This window comes from Pristiophorus japonicus, chromosome 8 (genome assembly GCF_044704955.1).
Source record: "Pristiophorus japonicus isolate sPriJap1 chromosome 8, sPriJap1.hap1, whole genome shotgun sequence".
NCBI lineage: Eukaryota > Metazoa > Chordata > Chondrichthyes > Pristiophoridae > Pristiophorus > Pristiophorus japonicus.
The window spans coordinates 170,479,238-170,498,238 of NC_091984.1; the positions used below are offsets into that span (position 1 = coordinate 170,479,238).

The 19,001-nt window shown below is 47.1% G+C and overlaps 15 non-coding genes across 15 annotated transcripts; 6 read left to right on the plus strand and 9 right to left on the minus strand.

The window, feature by feature from the left end:
• The first annotated feature begins 449 nt into the window (after positions 1-449).
• On the plus strand, positions 450-568 carry trnal-caa (transfer RNA leucine (anticodon CAA)). The gene is made up of 2 exons: positions 450-487; positions 523-568. It is a non-coding gene; the product is annotated as a tRNA-Leu (tRNA).
• A 1,306-nt stretch (positions 569-1,874) lies between these two features.
• Positions 1,875-1,956, minus strand: trnal-uag (transfer RNA leucine (anticodon UAG)). The gene has a single exon. It is a non-coding gene; the product is annotated as a tRNA-Leu (tRNA).
• Positions 1,957-2,421: 465 nt separating this feature from the next.
• On the plus strand, positions 2,422-2,540 carry trnal-caa (transfer RNA leucine (anticodon CAA)). The gene is made up of 2 exons: positions 2,422-2,459; positions 2,495-2,540. It is a non-coding gene; the product is annotated as a tRNA-Leu (tRNA).
• Positions 2,541-3,846: 1,306 nt separating this feature from the next.
• trnal-uag (transfer RNA leucine (anticodon UAG)) lies at positions 3,847-3,928 on the minus strand. Its single transcript has one exon. It is a non-coding gene; the product is annotated as a tRNA-Leu (tRNA).
• Positions 3,929-5,818: 1,890 nt separating this feature from the next.
• Positions 5,819-5,900, minus strand: trnal-uag (transfer RNA leucine (anticodon UAG)). The gene has a single exon. It is a non-coding gene; the product is annotated as a tRNA-Leu (tRNA).
• Positions 5,901-7,790: 1,890 nt separating this feature from the next.
• On the minus strand, positions 7,791-7,872 carry trnal-uag (transfer RNA leucine (anticodon UAG)). Its single transcript is given in 2 exon segments — positions 7,791-7,825; positions 7,835-7,872. It is a non-coding gene; the product is annotated as a tRNA-Leu (tRNA).
• Positions 7,873-8,337: 465 nt separating this feature from the next.
• On the plus strand, positions 8,338-8,456 carry trnal-caa (transfer RNA leucine (anticodon CAA)). The gene is made up of 2 exons: positions 8,338-8,375; positions 8,411-8,456. It is a non-coding gene; the product is annotated as a tRNA-Leu (tRNA).
• A 1,306-nt stretch (positions 8,457-9,762) lies between these two features.
• Positions 9,763-9,844, minus strand: trnal-uag (transfer RNA leucine (anticodon UAG)). The gene has a single exon. It is a non-coding gene; the product is annotated as a tRNA-Leu (tRNA).
• A 1,890-nt stretch (positions 9,845-11,734) lies between these two features.
• Positions 11,735-11,816, minus strand: trnal-uag (transfer RNA leucine (anticodon UAG)). The gene has a single exon. It is a non-coding gene; the product is annotated as a tRNA-Leu (tRNA).
• A 465-nt stretch (positions 11,817-12,281) lies between these two features.
• trnal-caa (transfer RNA leucine (anticodon CAA)) lies at positions 12,282-12,400 on the plus strand. The gene is made up of 2 exons: positions 12,282-12,319; positions 12,355-12,400. It is a non-coding gene; the product is annotated as a tRNA-Leu (tRNA).
• A 1,306-nt stretch (positions 12,401-13,706) lies between these two features.
• Positions 13,707-13,788, minus strand: trnal-uag (transfer RNA leucine (anticodon UAG)). Its single transcript has one exon. It is a non-coding gene; the product is annotated as a tRNA-Leu (tRNA).
• Positions 13,789-14,253: 465 nt separating this feature from the next.
• On the plus strand, positions 14,254-14,372 carry trnal-caa (transfer RNA leucine (anticodon CAA)). Its single transcript has 2 exons — positions 14,254-14,291; positions 14,327-14,372. It is a non-coding gene; the product is annotated as a tRNA-Leu (tRNA).
• A 1,306-nt stretch (positions 14,373-15,678) lies between these two features.
• On the minus strand, positions 15,679-15,760 carry trnal-uag (transfer RNA leucine (anticodon UAG)). Its single transcript has one exon. It is a non-coding gene; the product is annotated as a tRNA-Leu (tRNA).
• Positions 15,761-16,225: 465 nt separating this feature from the next.
• On the plus strand, positions 16,226-16,344 carry trnal-caa (transfer RNA leucine (anticodon CAA)). The gene is made up of 2 exons: positions 16,226-16,263; positions 16,299-16,344. It is a non-coding gene; the product is annotated as a tRNA-Leu (tRNA).
• A 1,306-nt stretch (positions 16,345-17,650) lies between these two features.
• On the minus strand, positions 17,651-17,732 carry trnal-uag (transfer RNA leucine (anticodon UAG)). The gene has a single exon. It is a non-coding gene; the product is annotated as a tRNA-Leu (tRNA).
• Positions 17,733-19,001: the final 1,269 nt, after the last annotated feature.

Here is a 19,001-nt window from a genome sequence, read left to right on the forward strand (position 1 = left end):
GTTTTGAAAGCAACGACCAGTGAGTAAAATGTGAATTTGCCTTGCGATAGGTAATAATTCAGGAAATTAAAGTCGTCGACGGTAAATTCTCGATAACCGATTTTGCAACACACAGGTCAGAGGAACCTAAATGTCCACAGGGCAATACCAGTAATTAGATGCATGTTGGAACAAACTAGTTGTGACTTCCATTCAAAATTTATTCCGATATCAACATCACTGCAAAAAGCAGATTATCTGGTCATGATCACATTGCTGTTTGTGGGATCTTGCTGTGCGCAAATTGGCTAGCGCCTTTTCGACATTACAACAGTGCCTCAACTTTAAAAATACTTCATTGGCTGTAAAGCGCTTTGGGAGGACCTGAGCTCGTGAAAGGAACGATTGTGATGCTGCTCAGTGAGTGTGCGGAAATTGGAGCACATTTTTCTCACCTTGCTCTGCCCATTGTCAGAATGGCCGAGTGGTCTAAGGTGCCAGACTCAAGGACTGTTAATCTTTGCCTTACCAAAGGTTGCTGTATTCTGGTCCCTTTCTAGGGGCGTGGGTTGGAATCCCACTTCTGACATTACCTTTTTATCCACACAAATGCAGCCAGCTTCAAAAATGCCTGCTCAACTGGGCTTCAATTTACAAGTGGCCACCTCGCACACCTCAACGGTATTGCCGTTATCCAACAAACTGAAGGACCACTCACAGACCAACTTATCTTCCTCTCTAAACTTATCACATCCTAACCCTGTTCTCGGGGATAAGGCTTCAAATCACGCTTCTCCTTTCAACCCTTTGCCACAGGAAAAAGCAGCACACTCAGAGCATTACATTGTTACCCTCCCGCGTTGCTGAATTCCACATTGTTTTCTTGTGCTGTGGCTTTCAACCCCGGTGGTGTTTCTCAGAACAGGGCAGCAGAGTCAAAGAATGGGACTTCTTCCACACAAAGGCTTCCGAATTGTGCTCTGTTACTCAGGGAATGACTTCCACTGTTAATTCTGACATTAACATTTTGCCAGCAAAGAAGGCACCAGAGCCAAGCGAATCAGGCACCAACACGGAAAAGTTGCCAGAGTCGTTGCCTTTGTGGACTGAGCCCTTCAAGTGGTAACGCTCAGACTGATGCTTCAGGCCAAGGGCACAATAGCTGCAGAGCACCTTGTTTCCCTTCACAGAGCTAGGAGATCCTGGTGACGTTCTGCGGCGCAGGGCTCCAAATAGCACTTGCCACATCAATGTATTGTGTGAATTGAAAAAGCCCGCGAATGAGAGACTGAAATGTCCTGCTTGGAACTACTGTTGGATTGTGCTTTGTTTTTGAAGGGCTTGCGTTCGAACGTCAGCTGTGCTGCTTGTCTTATGTCAGGCTGAGCAAGCAGAATTGTAGGATGTTACCCGGTAGATTGGAAAATGCGAGTTGTTGGGAGATATCTGTGCGTATGAATGTTGGTTGAATTGTAGGGACGATGAACTTAATGACTGGCGCTGCCTGAAAGGACACGCAGTAAGAATGAATGGGAGTGTGTGTGAAGTTGAAACACATTTTTCTGGAGCTGCTGTGCCCAGTTGTCAGGATGGCTGAGTGGAGTAAGGTGCCAGAATCAAGGACTGTTAATCCTGAGCTTACCAAAGATTGGCGAATTCAGGTGCTTTTCTCGGGCCATGGGTTGCACTCTGACCTCTGACATGACATTGCTACCCACACAAATGCATCCAGTGTCAAAATTTGCAAGTGGCCACTTCAAACACCTCAACGGTATTCAACAAACTAATGGACTTGTTTTCCCCTCACCTCACCAAAATTGTCACGTCATGACGCAGCAGCCACACACTGCTTCAGGCGGAGAGAGGCAAATAGTACACGCCCCAAATTCAGGGGTTGGCAGCGGTGGGATTCGAACCCACGCCTCCGAAGAGATTGGAGCCTAAATCCAGCGCCTTAGACCACTCGGCCACGCTACCACTGAAAGTTGCGTCCGTTTTGAAAGCAACGACCAGTGAGTAAAATGTGAATTTGCCTTGCGATAGGTAATAATTAAGGAAATTAAAGTCGTCGACGGTAAATTCTCGATAACCGATTTTGCAACACACAGGTCAGAGGAACCTAAATGTCCACAGGGCAATACCAGTAATTAGATGCATGTTGGAACAAACTAGTTGTGACTTCCATTCAAAATTTATTCCGATATCAACATCACTGCAAAAAGCAGATTATCTGGTCATGATCACATTGCTGTTTGTGGGATCTTGCTGTGCGCAAATTGGCTAGCGCCTTTTCGACATTACAACAGTGCCTCAACTTTAAAAATACTTCATTGGCTGTAAAGCGCTTTGGGAGGACCTGAGCTCGTGAAAGGAACGATTGTGATGCTGCTCAGTGAGTGTGCGGAAATTGGAGCACATTTTTCTCACCTTGCTCTGCCCATTGTCAGAATGGCCGAGTGGTCTAAGGTGCCAGACTCAAGGACTGTTAATCTTTGCCTTACCAAAGGTTGCTGTATTCTGGTCCCTTTCTAGGGGCGTGGGTTGGAATCCCACTTCTGACATTACCTTTTTATCCACACAAATGCAGCCAGCTTCAAAAATGCCTGCTCAACTGGGCTTCAATTTACAAGTGGCCACCTCGCACACCTCAACGGTATTGCCGTTATCCAACAAACTGAAGGACCACTCACAGACCAACTTATCTTCCTCTCTAAACTTATCACATCCTAACCCTGTTCTCGGGGATAAGGCTTCAAATCACGCTTCTCCTTTCAACCCTTTGCCACACGAAAAAGCAGCACACTCAGAGCATTACATTGTTACCCTCCCGCGTTGCTGAATTCCACATTGTTTTCTTGTGCTGTGGCTTTCAACCCCGGTGGTGTTTCTCAGAACAGGGCAGCAGAGTCAAAGAATGGGACTTCTTCCACACAAAGGCTTCCGAATTGTGCTCTGTTACTCAGGGAATGACTTCCACTGTTAATTCTGACATTAACATTTTGCCAGCAAAGAAGGCACCAGAGCCAAGCGAATCAGGCACCAACACGGAAAAGTTGCCAGAGTCGTTGCCTTTGTGGACTGAGCCCTTCAAGTGGTAACGCTCAGACTGATGCTTCAGGCCAAGGGCACAATAGCTGCAGAGCACCTTGTTTCCCTTCACAGAGCTAGGAGATCCTGGTGACGTTCTGCGGCGCAGGGCTCCAAATAGCACTTGCCACATCAATGTATTGTGTGAATTGAAAAAGCCCGCGAATGAGAGACTGAAATGTCCTGCTTGGAACTACTGTTGGATTGTGCTTTGTTTTTGAAGGGCTTGCGTTCGAACGTCAGCTGTGCTGCTTGTCTTATGTCAGGCTGAGCAAGCAGAATTGTAGGATGTTACCCGGTAGATTGGAAAATGCGAGTTGTTGGGAGATATCTGTGCGTATGAATGTTGGTTGAATTGTAGGGACGATGAACTTAATGACTGGCGCTGCCTGAAAGGACACGCAGTAAGAATGAATGGGAGTGTGTGTGAAGTTGAAACACATTTTTCTGGAGCTGCTGTGCCCAGTTGTCAGGATGGCTGAGTGGAGTAAGGTGCCAGAATCAAGGACTGTTAATCCTGAGCTTACCAAAGATTGGCGAATTCAGGTGCTTTTCTCGGGCCATGGGTTGCACTCTGACCTCTGACATGACATTGCTACCCACACAAATGCATCCAGTGTCAAAATTTGCAAGTGGCCACTTCAAACACCTCAACGGAATTCAACAAACAAATGGACTTGTTTTCCCCTCACCTCACCAAAATTGTCACGTCATGACGCAGCAGCCACACACTGCTTCAGGCGGAGAGAGGCAAATAGTACACGCCCCAAATTCAGGGGTTGGCAGCGGTGGGATTCGAACCCACGCCTCCGAAGAGATTGGAGCCTAAATCCAGCGCCTTAGACCACTCGGCCACGCTACCACTGAAAGCTGCGTCCGTTTTGAAAGCAACGACCAGTGAGTAAAATGTGAATTTGCCTTGCGATAGGTAATAATTAAGGAAATTAAAGTCGTCGACGGTAAATTCTCGATAACCGATTTTGCAACACACAGGTCAGAGGAACCTAAATGTCCACAGGGCAATACCAGTAATTAGATGCATGTTGGAACAAACTAGTTGTGACTTCCATTCAAAATTTATTCCGATATCAACATCACTGCAAAAAGCAGATTATCTGGTCATGATCACATTGCTGTTTGTGGGATCTTGCTGTGCGCAAATTGGCTAGCGCCTTTTCGACATTACAACAGTGCCTCAACTTTAAAAATACTTCATTGGCTGTAAAGCGCTTTGGGAGGACCTGAGCTCGTGAAAGGAACGATTGTGATGCTGCTCAGTGAGTGTGCGGAAATTGGAGCACATTTTTCTCACCTTGCGCTGCCCATTGTCAGAATGGCCGAGTGGTCTGAGGTGCCAGACTCAAGGACTGTTAATCTTTGCCTTACCAAAGGTTGCTGTATTCTGGTCCCTTTCTAGGGGCGTGGGTTGGAATCCCACTTCTGACATTACCTTTTTATCCACACAAATGCAGCCAGCTTCAAAAATGCCTGCTCAACTGGGCTTCAATTTACAAGTGGCCACCTCGCACACCTCAACGGTATTGCCGTTATCCAACAAACTGAAGGACCACTCACAGACCAACTTATCTTCCTCTCTAAACTTATCACATCCTAACCCTGTTCTCGGGGATAAGGCTTCAAATCACGCTTCTCCTTTCAACCCTTTGCCACAGGAAAAAGCAGCACACTCAGAGCATTACATTGTTACCCTCCCGCGTTGCTGAATTCCACATTGTTTTCTTGTGCTGTGGCTTTCAACCCCGGTGGTGTTTCTCAGAACAGGGCAGCAGAGTCAAAGAATGGGACTTCTTCCACACAAAGGCTTCCGAATTGTGCTCTGTTACTCAGGGAATGACTTCCACTGTTAATTCTGACATTAACATTTTGCCAGCAAAGAAGGCACCAGAGCCAAGCGAATCAGGCACCAACACGGAAAAGTTGCCAGAGTCGTTGCCTTTGTGGACTGAGCCCTTCAAGTGGTAACGCTCAGACTGATGCTTCAGGCCAAGGGCACAATAGCTGCAGAGCACCTTGTTTCCCTTCACAGAGCTAGGAGATCCTGGTGACGTTCTGCGGCGCAGGGCTCCAAATAGCACTTGCCACATCAATGTATTGTGTGAATTGAAAAAGCCCGCGAATGAGAGACTGAAATGTCCTGCTTGGAACTACTGTTGGATTGTGCTTTGTTTTTGAAGGGCTTGCGTTCGAACGTCAGCTGTGCTGCTTGTCTTATGTCAGGCTGAGCAAGCAGAATTGTAGGATGTTACCCGGTAGATTGGAAAATGCGAGTTGTTGGGAGATATCTGTGCGTATGAATGTTGGTTGAATTGTAGGGACGATGAACTTAATGACTGGCGCTGCCTGAAAGGACACGCAGTAAGAATGAATGGGAGTGTGTGTGAAGTTGAAACACATTTTTCTGGAGCTGCTGTGCCCAGTTGTCAGGATGGCTGAGTGGAGTAAGGTGCCAGAATCAAGGACTGTTAATCCTGAGCTTACCAAAGATTGGCGAATTCAGGTGCTTTTCTCGGGCCATGGGTTGCACTCTGACCTCTGACATGACATTGCTACCCACACAAATGCATCCAGTGTCAAAATTTGCAAGTGGCCACTTCAAACACCTCAACGGAATTCAACAAACAAATGGACTTGTTTTCCCCTCACCTCACCAAAATTGTCACGTCATGACGCAGCAGCCACACACTGCTTCAGGCGGAGAGAGGCAAATAGTACACGCCCCAAATTCAGGGGTTGGCAGCGGTGGGATTCGAACCCACGCCTCCGAAGAGATTGGAGCCTAAATCCAGCGCCTTAGACCACTCGGCCACGCTACCACTGAAAGCTGCGTCCGTTTTGAAAGCAACGACCAGTGAGTAAAATGTGAATTTGCCTTGCGATAGGTAATAATTAAGGAAATTAAAGTCGTCGACGGTAAATTCTCGATAACCGATTTTGCAACACACAGGTCAGAGGAACCTAAATGTCCACAGGGCAATACCAGTAATTAGATGCATGTTGGAACAAACTAGTTGTGACTTCCATTCAAAATTTATTCCGATATCAACATCACTGCAAAAAGCAGATTATCTGGTCATGATCACATTGCTGTTTGTGGGATCTTGCTGTGCGCAAATTGGCTAGCGCCTTTTCGACATTACAACAGTGCCTCAACTTTAAAAATACTTCATTGGCTGTAAAGCGCTTTGGGAGGACCTGAGCTCGTGAAAGGAACGATTGTGATGCTGCTCAGTGAGTGTGCGGAAATTGGAGCACATTTTTCTCACCTTGCGCTGCCCATTGTCAGAATGGCCGAGTGGTCTGAGGTGCCAGACTCAAGGACTGTTAATCTTTGCCTTACCAAAGGTTGCTGTATTCTGGTCCCTTTCTAGGGGCGTGGGTTGGAATCCCACTTCTGACATTACCTTTTTATCCACACAAATGCAGCCAGCTTCAAAAATGCCTGCTCAACTGGGCTTCAATTTACAAGTGGCCACCTCGCACACCTCAACGGTATTGCCGTTATCCAACAAACTGAAGGACCACTCACAGACCAACTTATCTTCCTCTCTAAACTTATCACATCCTAACCCTGTTCTCGGGGATAAGGCTTCAAATCACGCTTCTCCTTTCAACCCTTTGCCACAGGAAAAAGCAGCACACTCAGAGCATTACATTGTTACCCTCCCGCGTTGCTGAATTCCACATTGTTTTCTTGTGCTGTGGCTTTCAACCCCGGTGGTGTTTCTCAGAACAGGGCAGCAGAGTCAAAGAATGGGACTTCTTCCACACAAAGGCTTCCGAATTGTGCTCTGTTACTCAGGGAATGACTTCCACTGTTAATTCTGACATTAACATTTTGCCAGCAAAGAAGGCACCAGAGCCAAGCGAATCAGGCACCAACACGGAAAAGTTGCCAGAGTCGTTGCCTTTGTGGACTGAGCCCTTCAAGTGGTAACGCTCAGACTGATGCTTCAGGCCAAGGGCACAATAGCTGCAGAGCACCTTGTTTCCCTTCACAGAGCTAGGAGATCCTGGTGACGTTCTGCGGCGCAGGGCTCCAAATAGCACTTGCCACATCAATGTATTGTGTGAATTGAAAAAGCCCGCGAATGAGAGACTGAAATGTCCTGCTTGGAACTACTGTTGGATTGTGCTTTGTTTTTGAAGGGCTTCCGTTCGAACGTCAGCTGTGCTGCTTGTCTTATGTCAGGCTGAGCAAGCAGAATTGTAGGATGTTACCCGGTAGATTGGAAAATGCGAGTTGTTGGGAGATATCTGTGCGTATGAATGTTGGTTGAATTGTAGGGACGATGAACTTAATGACTGGCGCTGCCTGAAAGGACACGCAGTAAGAATGAATGGGAGTGTGTGTGAAGTTGAAACACATTTTTCTGGAGCTGCTGTGCCCAGTTGTCAGGATGGCTGAGTGGAGTAAGGTGCCAGAATCAACGACTGTTAATCCTGAGCTTACCAAAGATTGGCGAATTCAGGTGCTTTTCTCGGGCCATGGGTTGCACTCTGACCTCTGACATGACATTGCTACCCACACAAATGCATCCAGTGTCAAAATTTGCAAGTGGCCACTTCAAACACCTCAACGGTATTCAACAAACTAATGGACTTGTTTTCCCCTCACCTCACCAAAATTGTCACGTCATGACGCAGCAGCCACACACTGCTTCAGGCGGAGAGAGGCAAATAGTACACGCCCCAAATTCAGGGGTTGGCAGCGGTGGGATTCGAACCCACGCCTCCGAAGAGATTAGAGCCTAAATCCAGCGCCTTAGACCACTCGGCCACGCTACCACTGAAAGCTGCGTCCGTTTTGAAAGCAACGACCAGTGAGTAAAATGTGAATTTGCCTTGCGATAGGTAATAATTCAGGAAATTAAAGTCGTCGACGGTAAATTCTCGATAACCGATTTTGCAACACACAGGTCAGAGGAACCTAAATGTCCACAGGGCAATACCAGTAATTAGATGCATGTTGGAACAAACTAGTTGTGACTTCCATTCAAAATTTATTCCGATATCAACATCACTGCAAAAAGCAGATTATCTGGTCATGATCACATTGCTGTTTGTGGGATCTTGCTGTGCGCAAATTGGCTAGCGCCTTTTCGACATTACAACAGTGCCTCAACTTTAAAAATACTTCATTGGCTGTAAAGCGCTTTGGGAGGACCTGAGCTCGTGAAAGGAACGATTGTGATGCTGCTCAGTGAGTGTGCGGAAATTGGAGCACATTTTTCTCACCTTGCGCTGCCCATTGTCAGAATGGCCGAGTGGTCTAAGGTGCCAGACTCAAGGACTGTTAATCTTTGCCTTACCAAAGGTTGCTGTATTCTGGTCCCTTTCTAGGGGCGTGGGTTGGAATCCCACTTCTGACATTACCTTTTTATCCACACAAATGCAGCCAGCTTCAAAAATGCCTGCTCAACTGGGCTTCAATTTACAAGTGGCCACCTCGCACACCTCAACGGTATTGCCGTTATCCAACAAACTGAAGGACCACTCACAGACCAACTTATCTTCCTCTCTAAACTTATCACATCCTAACCCTGTTCTCGGGGATAAGGCTTCAAATCACGCTTCTCCTTTCAACCCTTTGCCACACGAAAAAGCAGCACACTCAGAGCATTACATTGTTACCCTCCCACGTTGCTGAATTCCACATTGTTTTCTTGTGCTGTGGCTTTCAACCCCGGTGGTGTTTCTCAGAACAGGGCAGCAGAGTCAAAGAATGGGACTTCTTCCACACAAAGGCTTCCGAATTGTGCTCTGTTACTCAGGGAATGACTTCCACTGTTAATTCTGACATTAACATTTTGCCAGCAAAGAAGGCACCAGAGCCAAGCGAATCAGGCACCAACACGGAAAAGTTGCCAGAGTCGTTGCCTTTGTGGACTGAGCCCTTCAAGTGGTAACGCTCAGACTGATGCTTCAGGCCAAGGGCACAATAGCTGCAGAGCACCTTGTTTCCCTTCACAGAGCTAGGAGATCCTGGTGACGTTCTGCGGCGCAGGGCTCCAAATAGCACTTGCCACATCAATGTATTGTGTGAATTGAAAAAGCCCGCGAATGAGAGACTGAAATGTCCTGCTTGGAACTACTGTTGGATTGTGCTTTGTTTTTGAAGGGCTTGCGTTCGAACGTCAGCTGTGCTGCTTGTCTTATGTCAGGCTGAGCAAGCAGAATTGTAGGATGTTACCCGGTAGATTGGAAAATGCGAGTTGTTGGGAGATATCTGTGCGTATGAATGTTGGTTGAATTGTAGGGACGATGAACTTAATGACTGGCGCTGCCTGAAAGGACACGCAGTAAGAATGAATGGGAGTGTGTGTGAAGTTGAAACACATTTTTCTGGAGCTGCTGTGCCCAGTTGTCAGGATGGCTGAGTGGAGTAAGGTGCCAGAATCAAGGACTGTTAATCCTGAGCTTACCAAAGATTGGCGAATTCAGGTGCTTTTCTCGGGCCATGGGTTGCACTCTGACCTCTGACATGACATTGCTACCCACACAAATGCATCCAGTGTCAAAATTTGCAAGTGGCCACTTCAAACACCTCAACGGAATTCAACAAACAAATGGACTTGTTTTCCCCTCACCTCACCAAAATTGTCACGTCATGACGCAGCAGCCACACACTGCTTCAGGCGGAGAGAGGCAAATAGTACACGCCCCAAATTCAGGGGTTGGCAGCGGTGGGATTCGAACCCACGCCTCCGAAGAGATTGGAGCCTAAATCCAGCGCCTTAGACCACTCGGCCACGCTACCACTGAAAGCTGCGTCCGTTTTGAAAGCAACGACCAGTGAGTAAAATGTGAATTTGCCTTGCGATAGGTAATAATTAAGGAAATTAAAGTCGTCGACGGTAAATTCTCGATAACCGATTTTGCAACACACAGGTCAGAGGAACCTAAATGTCCACAGGGCAATACCAGTAATTAGATGCATGTTGGAACAAACTAGTTGTGACTTCCATTCAAAATTTATTCCGATATCAACATCACTGCAAAAAGCAGATTATCTGGTCATGATCACATTGCTGTTTGTGGGATCTTGCTGTGCGCAAATTGGCTAGCGCCTTTTCGACATTACAACAGTGCCTCAACTTTAAAAATACTTCATTGGCTGTAAAGCGCTTTGGGAGGACCTGAGCTCGTGAAAGGAACGATTGTGATGCTGCTCAGTGAGTGTGCGGAAATTGGAGCACATTTTTCTCACCTTGCGCTGCCCATTGTCAGAATGGCCGAGTGGTCTGAGGTGCCAGACTCAAGGACTGTTAATCTTTGCCTTACCAAAGGTTGCTGTATTCTGGTCCCTTTCTAGGGGCGTGGGTTGGAATCCCACTTCTGACATTACCTTTTTATCCACACAAATGCAGCCAGCTTCAAAAATGCCTGCTCAACTGGGCTTCAATTTACAAGTGGCCACCTCGCACACCTCAACGGTATTGCCGTTATCCAACAAACTGAAGGACCACTCACAGACCAACTTATCTTCCTCTCTAAACTTATCACATCCTAACCCTGTTCTCGGGGATAAGGCTTCAAATCACGCTTCTCCTTTCAACCCTTTGCCACAGGAAAAAGCAGCACACTCAGAGCATTACATTGTTACCCTCCCGCGTTGCTGAATTCCACATTGTTTTCTTGTGCTGTGGCTTTCAACCCCGGTGGTGTTTCTCAGAACAGGGCAGCAGAGTCAAAGAATGGGACTTCTTCCACACAAAGGCTTCCGAATTGTGCTCTGTTACTCAGGGAATGACTTCCACTGTTAATTCTGACATTAACATTTTGCCAGCAAAGAAGGCACCAGAGCCAAGCGAATCAGGCACCAACACGGAAAAGTTGCCAGAGTCGTTGCCTTTGTGGACTGAGCCCTTCAAGTGGTAACGCTCAGACTGATGCTTCAGGCCAAGGGCACAATAGCTGCAGAGCACCTTGTTTCCCTTCACAGAGCTAGGAGATCCTGGTGACGTTCTGCGGCGCAGGGCTCCAAATAGCACTTGCCACATCAATGTATTGTGTGAATTGAAAAAGCCCGCGAATGAGAGACTGAAATGTCCTGCTTGGAACTACTGTTGGATTGTGCTTTGTTTTTGAAGGGCTTCCGTTCGAACGTCAGCTGTGCTGCTTGTCTTATGTCAGGCTGAGCAAGCAGAATTGTAGGATGTTACCCGGTAGATTGGAAAATGCGAGTTGTTGGGAGATATCTGTGCGTATGAATGTTGGTTGAATTGTAGGGACGATGAACTTAATGACTGGCGCTGCCTGAAAGGACACGCAGTAAGAATGAATGGGAGTGTGTGTGAAGTTGAAACACATTTTTCTGGAGCTGCTGTGCCCAGTTGTCAGGATGGCTGAGTGGAGTAAGGTGCCAGAATCAACGACTGTTAATCCTGAGCTTACCAAAGATTGGCGAATTCAGGTGCTTTTCTCGGGCCATGGGTTGCACTCTGACCTCTGACATGACATTGCTACCCACACAAATGCATCCAGTGTCAAAATTTGCAAGTGGCCACTTCAAACACCTCAACGGTATTCAACAAACTAATGGACTTGTTTTCCCCTCACCTCACCAAAATTGTCACGTCATGACGCAGCAGCCACACACTGCTTCAGGCGGAGAGAGGCAAATAGTACACGCCCCAAATTCAGGGGTTGGCAGCGGTGGGATTCGAACCCACGCCTCCGAAGAGATTGGAGCCTAAATCCAGCGCCTTAGACCACTCGGCCACGCTACCACTGAAAGCTGCGTCCGTTTTGAAAGCAACGACCAGTGAGTAAAATGTGAATTTGCCTTGCGATAGGTAATAATTCAGGAAATTAAAGTCGTCGACGGTAAATTCTCGATAACCGATTTTGCAACACACAGGTCAGAGGAACCTAAATGTCCACAGGGCAATACCAGTAATTAGATGCATGTTGGAACAAACTAGTTGTGACTTCCATTCAAAATTTATTCCGATATCAACATCACTGCAAAAAGCAGATTATCTGGTCATGATCACATTGCTGTTTGTGGGATCTTGCTGTGCGCAAATTGGCTAGCGCCTTTTCGACATTACAACAGTGCCTCAACTTTAAAAATACTTCATTGGCTGTAAAGCGCTTTGGGAGGACCTGAGCTCGTGAAAGGAACGATTGTGATGCTGCTCAGTGAGTGTGCGGAAATTGGAGCACATTTTTCTCACCTTGCGCTGCCCATTGTCAGAATGGCCGAGTGGTCTAAGGTGCCAGACTCAAGGACTGTTAATCTTTGCCTTACCAAAGGTTGCTGTATTCTGGTCCCTTTCTAGGGGCGTGGGTTGGAATCCCACTTCTGACATTACCTTTTTATCCACACAAATGCAGCCAGCTTCAAAAATGCCTGCTCAACTGGGCTTCAATTTACAAGTGGCCACCTCGCACACCTCAACGGTATTGCCGTTATCCAACAAACTGAAGGACCACTCACAGACCAACTTATCTTCCTCTCTAAACTTATCACATCCTAACCCTGTTCTCGGGGATAAGGCTTCAAATCACGCTTCTCCTTTCAACCCTTTGCCACACGAAAAAGCAGCACACTCAGAGCATTACATTGTTACCCTCCCGCGTTGCTGAATTCCACATTGTTTTCTTGTGCTGTGGCTTTCAACCCCGGTGGTGTTTCTCAGAACAGGGCAGCAGAGTCAAAGAATGGGACTTCTTCCACACAAAGGCTTCCGAATTGTGCTCTGTTACTCAGGGAATGACTTCCACTGTTAATTCTGACATTAACATTTTGCCAGCAAAGAAGGCACCAGAGCCAAGCGAATCAGGCACCAACACGGAAAAGTTGCCAGAGTCGTTGCCTTTGTGGACTGAGCCCTTCAAGTGGTAACGCTCAGACTGATGCTTCAGGCCAAGGGCACAATAGCTGCAGAGCACCTTGTTTCCCTTCACAGAGCTAGGAGATCCTGGTGACGTTCTGCGGCGCAGGGCTCCAAATAGCACTTGCCACATCAATGTATTGTGTGAATTGAAAAAGCCCGCGAATGAGAGACTGAAATGTCCTGCTTGGAACTACTGTTGGATTGTGCTTTGTTTTTGAAGGGCTTGCGTTCGAACGTCAGCTGTGCTGCTTGTCTTATGTCAGGCTGAGCAAGCAGAATTGTAGGATGTTACCCGGTAGATTGGAAAATGCGAGTTGTTGGGAGATATCTGTGCGTATGAATGTTGGTTGAATTGTAGGGACGATGAACTTAATGACTGGCGCTGCCTGAAAGGACACGCAGTAAGAATGAATGGGAGTGTGTGTGAAGTTGAAACACATTTTTCTGGAGCTGCTGTGCCCAGTTGTCAGGATGGCTGAGTGGAGTAAGGTGCCAGAATCAAGGACTGTTAATCCTGAGCTTACCAAAGATTGGCGAATTCAGGTGCTTTTCTCGGGCCATGGGTTGCACTCTGACCTCTGACATGACATTGCTACCCACACAAATGCATCCAGTGTCAAAATTTGCAAGTGGCCACTTCAAACACCTCAACGGTATTCAACAAACTAATGGACTTGTTTTCCCCTCACCTCACCAAAATTGTCACGTCATGACGCAGCAGCCACACACTGCTTCAGGCGGAGAGAGGCAAATAGTACACGCCCCAAATTCAGGGGTTGGCAGCGGTGGGATTCGAACCCACGCCTCCGAAGAGATTGGAGCCTAAATCCAGCGCCTTAGACCACTCGGCCACGCTACCACTGAAAGCTGCGTCCGTTTTGAAAGCAACGACCAGTGAGTAAAATGTGAATTTGCCTTGCGATAGGTAATAATTCAGGAAATTAAAGTCGTCGACGGTAAATTCTCGATAACCGATTTTGCAACACACAGGTCAGAGGAACCTAAATGTCCACAGGGCAATACCAGTAATTAGATGCATGTTGGAACAAACTAGTTGTGACTTCCATTCAAAATTTATTCCGATATCAACATCACTGCAAAAAGCAGATTATCTGGTCATGATCACATTGCTGTTTGTGGGATCTTGCTGTGCGCAAATTGGCTAGCGCCTTTTCGACATTACAACAGTGCCTCAACTTTAAAAATACTTCATTGGCTGTAAAGCGCTTTGGGAGGACCTGAGCTCGTGAAAGGAACGATTGTGATGCTGCTCAGTGAGTGTGCGGAAATTGGAGCACATTTTTCTCACCTTGCGCTGCCCATTGTCAGAATGGCCGAGTGGTCTAAGGTGCCAGACTCAAGGACTGTTAATCTTTGCCTTACCAAAGGTTGCTGTATTCTGGTCCCTTTCTAGGGGCGTGGGTTGGAATCCCACTTCTGACATTACCTTTTTATCCACACAAATGCAGCCAGCTTCAAAAATGCCTGCTCAACTGGGCTTCAATTTACAAGTGGCCACCTCGCACACCTCAACGGTATTGCCGTTATCCAACAAACTGAAGGACCACTCACAGACCAACTTATCTTCCTCTCTAAACTTATCACATCCTAACCCTGTTCTCGGGGATAAGGCTTCAAATCACGCTTCTCCTTTCAACCCTTTGCCACACGAAAAAGCAGCACACTCAGAGCATTACATTGTTACCCTCCCGCGTTGCTGAATTCCACATTGTTTTCTTGTGCTGTGGCTTTCAACCCCGGTGGTGTTTCTCAGAACAGGGCAGCAGAGTCAAAGAATGGGACTTCTTCCACACAAAGGCTTCCGAATTGTGCTCTGTTACTCAGGGAATGACTTCCACTGTTAATTCTGACATTAACATTTTGCCAGCAAAGAAGGCACCAGAGCCAAGCGAATCAGGCACCAACACGGAAAAGTTGCCAGAGTCGTTGCCTTTGTGGACTGAGCCCTTCAAGTGGTAACGCTCAGACTGATGCTTCAGGCCAAGGGCACAATAGCTGCAGAGCACCTTGTTTCCCTTCACAGAGCTAGGAGATCCTGGTGACGTTCTGCGGCGCAGGGCTCCAAATAGCACTTGCCACATCAATGTATTGTGTGAATTGAAAAAGCCCGCGAATGAGAGACTGAAATGTCCTGCTTGGAACTACTGTTGGATTGTGCTTTGTTTTTGAAGGGCTTGCGTTCGAACGTCAGCTGTGCTGCTTGTCTTATGTCAGGCTGAGCAAGCAGAATTGTAGGATGTTACCCGGTAGATTGGAAAATGCGAGTTGTTGGGAGATATCTGTGCGTATGAATGTTGGTTGAATTGTAGGGACGATGAACTTAATGACTGGCGCTGCCTGAAAGGACACGCAGTAAGAATGAATGGGAGTGTGTGTGAAGTTGAAACACATTTTTCTGGAGCTGCTGTGCCCAGTTGTCAGGATGGCTGAGTGGAGTAAGGTGCCAGAATCAAGGACTGTTAATCCTGAGCTTACCAAAGATTGGCGAATTCAGGTGCTTTTCTCGGGCCATGGGTTGCACTCTGACCTCTGACATGACATTGCTACCCACACAAATGCATCCAGTGTCAAAATTTGCAAGTGGCCACTTCAAACACCTCAACGGTATTCAACAAACTAATGGACTTGTTTTCCCCTCACCTCACCAAAATTGTCACGTCATGACGCAGCAGCCACACACTGCTTCAGGCGGAGAGAGGCAAATAGTACACGCCCCAAATTCAGGGGTTGGCAGCGGTGGGATTCGAACCCACGCCTCCGAAGAGATTGGAGCCTAAATCCAGCGCCTTAGACCACTCGGCCACGCTACCACTGAAAGCTGCGTCCGTTTTGAAAGCAACGACCAGTGAGTAAAATGTGAATTTGCCTTGCGATAGGTAATAATTCAGGAAATTAAAGTCGTCGACGGTAAATTCTCGATAACCGATTTTGCAACACACAGGTCAGAGGAACCTAAATGTCCACAGGGCAATACCAGTAATTAGATGCATGTTGGAACAAACTAGTTGTGACTTCCATTCAAAATTTATTCCGATATCAACATCACTGCAAAAAGCAGATTATCTGGTCATGATCACATTGCTGTTTGTGGGATCTTGCTGTGCGCAAATTGGCTAGCGCCTTTTCGACATTACAACAGTGCCTCAACTTTAAAAATACTTCATTGGCTGTAAAGCGCTTTGGGAGGACCTGAGCTCGTGAAAGGAACGATTGTGATGCTGCTCAGTGAGTGTGCGGAAATTGGAGCACATTTTTCTCACCTTGCTCTGCCCATTGTCAGAATGGCCGAGTGGTCTAAGGTGCCAGACTCAAGGACTGTTAATCTTTGCCTTACCAAAGGTTGCTGTATTCTGGTCCCTTTCTAGGGGCGTGGGTTGGAATCCCACTTCTGACATTACCTTTTTATCCACACAAATGCAGCCAGCTTCAAAAATGCCTGCTCAACTGGGCTTCAATTTACAAGTGGCCACCTCGCACACCTCAACGGTATTGCCGTTATCCAACAAACTGAAGGACCACTCACAGACCAACTTATCTTCCTCTCTAAACTTATCACATCCTAACCCTGTTCTCGGGGATAAGGCTTCAAATCACGCTTCTCCTTTCAACCCTTTGCCACACGAAAAAGCAGCACACTCAGAGCATTACATTGTTACCCTCCCGCGTTGCTGAATTCCACATTGTTTTCTTGTGCTGTGGCTTTCAACCCCGGTGGTGTTTCTCAGAACAGGGCAGCAGAGTCAAAGAATGGGACTTCTTCCACACAAAGGCTTCCGAATTGTGCTCTGTTACTCAGGGAATGACTTCCACTGTTAATTCTGACATTAACATTTTGCCAGCAAAGAAGGCACCAGAGCCAAGCGAATCAGGCACCAACACGGAAAAGTTGCCAGAGTCGTTGCCTTTGTGGACTGAGCCCTTCAAGTGGTAACGTTCAGACTGATGCTTCAGGCCAAGGGCACAATAGCTGCAGAGCACCTTGTTTCCCTTCACAGAGCTAGGAGATCCTGGTGACGTTCTGCGGCGCAGGGCTCCAAATAGCACTTGCCACATCAATGTATTGTGTGAATTGAAAAAGCCCGCGAATGAGAGACTGAAATGTCCTGCTTGGAACTACTGTTGGATTGTGCTTTGTTTTTGAAGGGCTTGCGTTCGAACGTCAGCTGTGCTGCTTGTCTTATGTCAGGCTGAGCAAGCAGAATTGTAGGATGTTACCCGGTAGATTGGAAAATGCGAGTTGTTGGGAGATATCTGTGCGTATGAATGTTGGTTGAATTGTAGGGACGATGAACTTAATGACTGGCGCTGCCTGAAAGGACACGCAGTAAGAATGAATGGGAGTGTGTGTGAAGTTGAAACACATTTTTCTGGAGCTGCTGTGCCCAGTTGTCAGGATGGCTGAGTGGAGTAAGGTGCCAGAATCAAGGACTGTTAATCCTGAGCTTACCAAAGATTGGCGAATTCAGGTGCTTTTCTCGGGCCATGGGTTGCACTCTGACCTCTGACATGACATTGCTACCCACACAAATGCATCCAGTGTCAAAATTTGCAAGTGGCCACTTCAAACACCTCAACGGAATTCAACAAACAAATGGACTTGTTTTCCCCTCACCTCACCAAAATTGTCACGTCATGACGCAGCAGCCACACACTGCTTCAGGCGGAGAGAGGCAAATAGTACACGCCCCAAATTCAGGGGTTGGCAGCGGTGGGATTCGAACCCACGCCTCCGAAGAGATTGGAGCCTAAATCCAGCGCCTTAGACCACTCGGCCACGCTACCACTGAAAGCTGCGTCCGTTTTGAAAGCAACGACCAGTGAGTAAAATGTGAATTTGCCTTGCGATAGGTAATAATTAAGGAAATTAAAGTCGTCGACGGTAAATTCTCGATAACCGATTTTGCAACACACAGGTCAGAGGAACCTAAATGTCCACAGGGCAATACCAGTAATTAGATGCATGTTGGAACAAACTAGTTGTGACTTCCATTCAAAATTTATTCCGATATCAACATCACTGCAAAAAGCAGATTATCTGGTCATGATCACATTGCTGTTTGTGGGATCTTGCTGTGCGCAAATTGGCTAGCGCCTTTTCGACATTACAACAGTGCCTCAACTTTAAAAATACTTCATTGGCTGTAAAGCGCTTTGGGAGGACCTGAGCTCGTGAAAGGAACGATTGTGATGCTGCTCAGTGAGTGTGCGGAAATTGGAGCACATTTTTCTCACCTTGCGCTGCCCATTGTCAGAATGGCCGAGTGGTCTGAGGTGCCAGACTCAAGGACTGTTAATCTTTGCCTTACCAAAGGTTGCTGTATTCTGGTCCCTTTCTAGGGGCGTGGGTTGGAATCCCACTTCTGACATTACCTTTTTATCCACACAAATGCAGCCAGCTTCAAAAATGCCTGCTCAACTGGGCTTCAATTTACAAGTGGCCACCTCGCACACCTCAACGGTATTGCCGTTATCCAACAAACTGAAGGACCACTCACAGACCAACTTATCTTCCTCTCTAAACTTATCACATCCTAACCCTGTTCTCGGGGATAAGGCTTCAAATCACGCTTCTCCTTTCAACCCTTTGCCACACGAAAAAGCAGCACACTCAGAGCATTACATTGTTACCCTCCCGCGTTGCTGAATTCCACATTGTTTTCTTGTGCTGTGGCTTTCAACCCCGGTGGTGTTTCTCAGAACAGGGCAGCAGAGTCAAAGAATGGGACTTGTTCCACACAAAGGCTTCCGAATTGTGCTCTGTTACTCAGGGAATGACTTCCACTGTTAATTCTGACATTAACATTTTGCCAGCAAAGAAGGCACCAGAGCCAATCGAATCAGGCACCAACACGGAAAAGTTGCCAGAGTCGTTGCCTTTGTGGACTGAGCCCTTCAAGTGGTAACGCTCAGACTGATGCTTCAGGCCAAGGGCACAATAGCTGCAGAGCACCTTGTTTCCCTTCACAGAGCTAGGAGATCCTGGTGACGTTCTGCGGCGCAGGGCTCCAAATAGCACTTGCCACATCAATGTATTGTGTGAATTGAAAAAGC